Source organism: Artemia franciscana, chromosome 1 (assembly GCF_032884065.1).
Source record: "Artemia franciscana chromosome 1, ASM3288406v1, whole genome shotgun sequence".
Taxonomy (NCBI): domain Eukaryota; kingdom Metazoa; phylum Arthropoda; class Branchiopoda; order Anostraca; family Artemiidae; genus Artemia; species Artemia franciscana.
This window is the reverse complement of record NC_088863.1, coordinates 53,449,984-53,456,647: the sequence shown is the minus strand read 5'-3', so window position 1 is coordinate 53,456,647 and position 6,664 is coordinate 53,449,984.

Genomic DNA, 6,664 nt, shown 5'->3' with positions numbered 1-6,664 from the left:
AAGTACTCAAAACTGTCTTCTCTCACTTATATTTTATTGATTAGTTAAATATGAATCAAAGTTATTATTTTTTAAAATAGTTTATATTACAAATTCTTATAATTTCACGGTTTTTTTAGAACCTTTTCATTTTCGTTTTTTAGACTTGGGCCATTTTGGGCCATGGTTTGCTCTTTACTTTGTTATGGCTGCTCCTAATACATGTAATAGCTGATTTTATTTGTTTTTATGGCACTTGGTATTAACCAAGTGACATATGGCAATGGCAAATTCTGTCGGTCGGTCTGTCGGGTTGTCTGTCCCGCTTTTGCTAGTTTTGGCACTTCCAGATAAGCTAGGACGATGAAACTTGGCAGGCGTATCAGGGACCAGGCCAAATTAAATTAAAAATAGTCGTTTTGCCGATTCAACCATCTGGCGAGGAGTGGGGGGACGGTTAATTCGGAAGAATTTGAAAAATGAGGTATTTTTAACTTTCGAACGGGTGATTGGATCTTAATGAAATTTGATATTTAGAGGAATATCGTGTCTCAGAGCTCGCATTTTAAATTCTGACCGGATCCGGTGAAATTGGAAGGGAGTTGGAGGGGAAACCTAGAATCTTGGAAAACGCTTAGAGTGGAGGGACAGGGATGAAACTTGGTGTAAAAAACCATCACAAGTCCTAGACACGTGATTGACATAATCGGTACGGATCCATTCTCTTCGGGGGAGTTGGGGAGGAGGGTTAATTCTGAAAAATTGGAAAAAATGAGTTACTTGTAACTTACGAACGGGTGATCACATCTTAATGAAATTTGATATTTAGAAGGATCTTGTGCTTCAGAGCTCTTTTTTTAAATCTCGACCAGATCTAGTGACATTGGGGGGAGCTGGAGGGGGAAACCAGAAATCTTGGAAAAAGTGAAAATTGAGATATCTTTATCTTACGAAAGGGTGATCAGATTGTAATGAAACTTGATATATAGAATTGTCTTATGTCTCAGATGCTCTATTGTCAATTCAAATTGGATCCGGGGACATAGGGGGTTGTTCGGGGGAAAACAGAAATCTTGGAAACCAGAAATCGTGGAAAACGCTTAGAGTGGAGAGATTGGGATAAAACTTGATGGGAAGAATAAGCACAAGTTTGAGATACGTGATTGACATAATTGGAACGGATCTACTCTCTTTGGGGGAGTTGGGTGGGTATTTCCAGTGCTTTGGCGAGATCGGTGCTTCTGGACGTGCTAGGACGATGAAAATTAGTAGGCATGTCAGGGACCTGCATAAATTGGATTGATAACAGTCGTTCCCCCGATTCCACCATCTGGGAGCCTGGAGGGAGAGGAAAAATTGAAAAAAATGAGGCATTTATAACTTACGAATGGGTGATTGGGTCTTAATGAAATTTGATATTTAGAAAGACTTCGTGCTTCAGAGCTCTTATTTTAAATTGCGGTCGTATCTGTTGATATTGGGGGAGTTGGAGGGAGAAACGGGAAATCTTGGAAAACGCTTAGAGTGGAGAAATCGGGATGAAACTTGGTGGGAAGAATAAGCACAAGTCCTAGATACGTGATTGACATAAACAGACTGAATCCGCTCTCTTTGGGGGAGTGGGGAAGGGGTGTTAATTCGCAAAAATTAGAAAATTTGAGGTATTTTTAACTTAAGAATGGGTGACCGGGTCTTAATGAAATTTGATATTTAGAAGGAAATCATGTGTCAGAGCTCTTGCTTTAAATCCCGACCACATCTGGTGACACTGGGGGGAGTTGGAGGGGGAAACCAGAAATCTTGGAAAACGCTTAGAGTGGAAAGATCGGGATGAAACTTGGTGGGTAGAATAAGCAAATGTCGTAGGTAGGTGATTGACGTAATCGGACTGGATCCGCTCTCTTTGGTGGAGTTAGGGGAGGTCCAGTGTTTTGGCGAGTTCGGTACTTCTGGACGTGCTAGGACGACAAAATTAGTAGTCGTGTCAGGAACCTGCACGAATTGACTTGATAAGGTCATTTTCCCCGATTCGACCATCTGGGGGGAGGGGCTGAAGGGAGAGGAAAAATTAGAAAAAATGAGGCATTTTTAACTTACGAGTGGGTGATCGGATCTTAATGAATTTTGATATTTAGAAGGACCTCGTGTCTCAGAGCTCTTATTTTAAATCCAAACCGGCACTAAGCTACTGGTTTTCCTTTTAAATCAATCTATTGATTCTTAGAATTTCACTAGAGCTCATACCATATGAGCTCTTGGCTCTTGCCTCTTCCGACCTCGTCACTAGTGCCGTATGAGCTTTTAGCTCTTGTTTTACTATTAAAATGCTAAAGTGCACTAGCTTTTATTATATTATAAAATTTTTTTATAAAACACTTTATTTATTATAAAACAAAAGCTCAGCTTTCTATCCCCGTCATGCTATTTCTCTGATGAACATTTATTGGCTATAAGACTTGGTAAAACCGTATTGATAAACACTTACCTGCCTCACGATGGGAAGAATATGACATCGCTTAATAAATTCTCCAAAGCATGCTCTAGTTTGAAAACTCTCCTTCAAAGTATAAGCAAAAATGGGTACGAATTTATTATTATTGGAGATATGAACACTGATGTAAAACGTGATTCTGCTCGTACTGTGAACCTACTTGATTGTCTCCCTGATTACAGAATAATTGCGAAGGATCTACCTTTCTCGTATGTGCATAATTCAGGCAGCTTATCGGATATTGATCACGTGATTTGTTCCCCGTTCATTACATCTTCAACAGTGCATGTCCACGAAGATGAGCAAGATATTGATCACCTTCCTTTATCGCTATGCTTTTCGATTAGAAAAGATAGTACTGACCAGGCTTGTGCTCCTGCCTCTAAATGGTTTGTGCGGAGTAATTGGAAAAATGTTAATATGCCATTATATATTTCAACCCTGGCCATTCTCCTTGGGTCTTTACGTGTACCTTTTCATCTTCTCCAGCTGAGTGTTAGTCCTACTAAAAGTAATTACGATCTGAATCATTATTACAACCAAATCGTGTGGTGTTTAAAACGCGCTGAGGAGGTTGCTGTCCCTCAGGAGCGAGCGAGGAAAGGTACAAGGAAACCAATCTGGTCGTGTGACCCTGAGCTGAAAAGTGTGAACAATAAAGCCAAATTGTGGCTGCGTATATGGGTTGCTAACGGTCGACCATTAGCTGGGAATGTGTTTGAAATAAAACAAAAAACTAAGCGTGAGTTTAAGAAATGTCTGCGATCGAGCCGTTACAAAGGGTTAGACTATCCTACCAATAAGAAAGAATGGGACAAAGTGATTAATTCAGCTAATTTAAATAACTCGGCAAATCCTAATTGCCCCATTACGCCTTCCGCATGGTCTGACCACTATTCAGTTATATTTTCCAAAGTTAATTACGCAGTGCAAGCGCTTTATTCGAAACTGCTTGATTCGGTTCTCCCGCCTTCCCTGACTCAGGCACAAGTTATTCCCGTTTCAGTTGACGCTGTAATTGCATCTGTTAAGAAATTGAAATCAAGTTCTCTTGATATTGACGGTATCAGTGCTTGTCATCTAAAAATAAATTGCCCGTCTTTGTTTTTCCATTTACAGTTGTTTTTCCAAATGTGCCTTTGTTGTTCCCTCGTTCCTGACAGCTTTTTGTGTGGAACTGTCACTTCTGTACTTAAACGAGGTAAGACTCCTTTGGATTGTTCTTCTTACAGGCCTATCACGGTTGCTTGTAATTTTAGTAAAATCCTTGAACACATCCTACTTCCTTTCATAAGTATGAATGCTAATTTCGGGGAGAATCAGTTGGGTTTTCGGTCTGGCATCGGGTGCCAGCACGCTCACCGTGCTATTGCTTTCCTTCTTAAAGATGCTTCGGCTAAAGGGTATGGTCTTCATATTTGTGCTCTTGATCTTTCTAAGGCTTTCGATAGTGTTGTACATAGTCAGGCTCTTTACTCTCTTTATAGTCACGGTATTAACCTTTCAGTTATTTTTCTTCTAAAGTTTTGGTATAGTAATTCTTATCTTCGAATTAAAACTAATGGTGCCCTTTCATCTTCTAATGTTTTTGTTCGTCGGGGCGTACGGCAGGGTGGAGTGCTATCTCCTAGTATTTTCAAATTTTGTATCTCTGGTATTCTTGAGAATATTTCTTCTATGTGTTTTGTTGGTTTGAGTGATATTTCTTACCTTGCTTATGCTGATGACATTCTTCTAATTAGCCGGTCTAAACTCAGTCTATCGCAGATGGTTCATAAAGTTTCTTCTTCTTTTACTAAAATCGGTCTTTCGCTTAATGTTGATAAATGTGAGTATCTTTCTTTCAATGTTCCCTCTTCTCCTAGGCCTCTGATTTTTCAAAATTTTTCTATCCCTCATGTAGATTCGATCTGGTGGTTGGGTATTACACTTACAAAAAATCTTAAAACTCTTCGGGAGCGTGCTGTCTGGGATGCTGGAGTGAAAATCCAGATTGGTTACTCTAAAATTGTAGCCAATCGAGGGAAATACAATCGTATTGCCCTTGGTAAGCTTTATTCTACTTTTTCCGATCATTCTGTTCTTTACCTTTCTGGGCTTTACCCTATATTTAAGAAAAAAGATATTAGCGATATTCGATCCTCTTATTTCCGTTTCAGTAAATTTCTTCTCTATCTTCCTCTGTGGTATAGGAATCGAAAGATAATCAAAAAGTTCCATCTTCCGAACATTACTGAGAAGCTGACTGATCTACACAAAAAGCTCTCAGAAACGGCGTATCGGCGTTTGTCGCCTCACCACGGTCTGATCCGTTTGTATGATTAATGTCTATTGTTGACTCTCGTTTTTTTTTTTTTTTGTATCACATTTTTTTTTTTTTATTTGTTTTCCGTTTTTCTTCAAGTTTTTACTCCACTATTTATCTTTTTGATGTATGTGGGTTAGAAATAAATATTATTATATTATTATTTATTTGACTTTCACAATTTTGTGTGGGCTTAATCAACTTTGATACCTTGTGAAGGGTATTGCCAAAGTCAATGTTTTATCTAGGAATAATGTCAACTTTACTTAAATTATAAAAAAGCCAATCTTTCATTTTTTTTTTTTATTAAAGAATGATTCCTTCCCTGTCCAACTAAGTTCAGGAAAGATCTTAACTGGATACAAATCGTAAAACTGAGAAATAACCTGTAATCAGACTTTCTTAATAAAACAGGTCTTAAGAAACTATGCAAATCTCAAATGAGACAAGTCCAGATGTCTTAAATTTTGGCAAACAAAGAATTTTGCCCATAATTTAGACTTGAATCTATTTTTCTTTGACTAAAGATTTTGAAAAAAAAATCCCACAATTCAACGTTTCATGATTTTTTTTTTTTACGGACATAGATATGGGATCTGTCAAACATGGTCTTTCCGAACATTGTACAACTGAATTATGTTTCTGTATAAGAATTCCAGGGAATAGAGAGAGAAAAATGCAGTACATAGTGCTTCCCAAGCAAAACATTTGAAACCTGACATTCTCATGTCTGCTGATGAAAGTCTACCAATTTGCTTGAGAACCTGGATAACTAAGTTATTATCCTTGTTGTTCTATTCAGGAGACTGTAATTATTCTTTAATAGGTTTTTTTCATGGAGATTCCAGTTGTATACTTTTTATTTTGATCTGAGGAGTGCTTTCGGGGCTCCTTTTTGATATTCCCTCCAATTTCCTTTCGCAATGAACTTCTGCTACCAAGATCAACTAAATTAAAAGTAATCATTCCCGAATCAGCTTCAAATGGTGCTTCCCGCGCTGAACAATTTCCCGTATGACAATTGCTCAAAAACCGTTTTTAAACTTCTGGTTACTACTGGCCGTGGTCTAAAAATTAAAGATCTGCAGCAAAATTTTATTACGCAACAATTTTTTTCTTTATATTTGTTTACGGACAACTACTAATGAAACCTTATGTTTAGGAAAAACTTCCGATGAAATGATTATTGGATGAAATACATTCTATTTAAAGTACTAGATACTTTATTTTTCGAACACCAAGGAGTGGAAGCAATCTTGACTTTTTCTTAGGTTTAACGAAATTGTGTTAGAAACAGCTGTTTTCAAGAACTTATCCAGCAAAGTGAGTCAAAATCTATTTCATCCTCAAGATTTAAGACTCTAAAAAAGAAATCTATAGTTAAGATATTAAACTGTTAAAATTTTTGGTACTTGCCTGTTAAACGAAACACGTTCAAGAATTACGCTGTGCAAGGTCTGACAATACCCGGTTTGCCTCTCTGGATTCGGTTATAATTTTATTTACTTTGAGTGAGAAAAACTACGATGTAGCTATATTTTAACTATATATTTAATATATAGAGGTAGTTAGGGGTTAAGTTAGGTTGGGCTAGATATTTAATATAATGCCTTCTGCGCGGCCTGCCTTCCATAATTCTTTATAATTTTTTTTTCTAAGGTATTCTTTTATCACCATGTTTTGATATATTTCATTAGGATTAACTTAACTTCACTTCTTGGGTGTGTTTCGTTTAACAGACAAGTACCAATTTTTTTTAATCTAATTAAAAAAGATTGAGATTATTTTAGTGGTTATTTGGAATGACAATTAGATTGTACAACTTCTATTAAAATCACTTTTTATGAAACAGATCCTATTAAAATGATCATTTATGAAATAGGTTACGT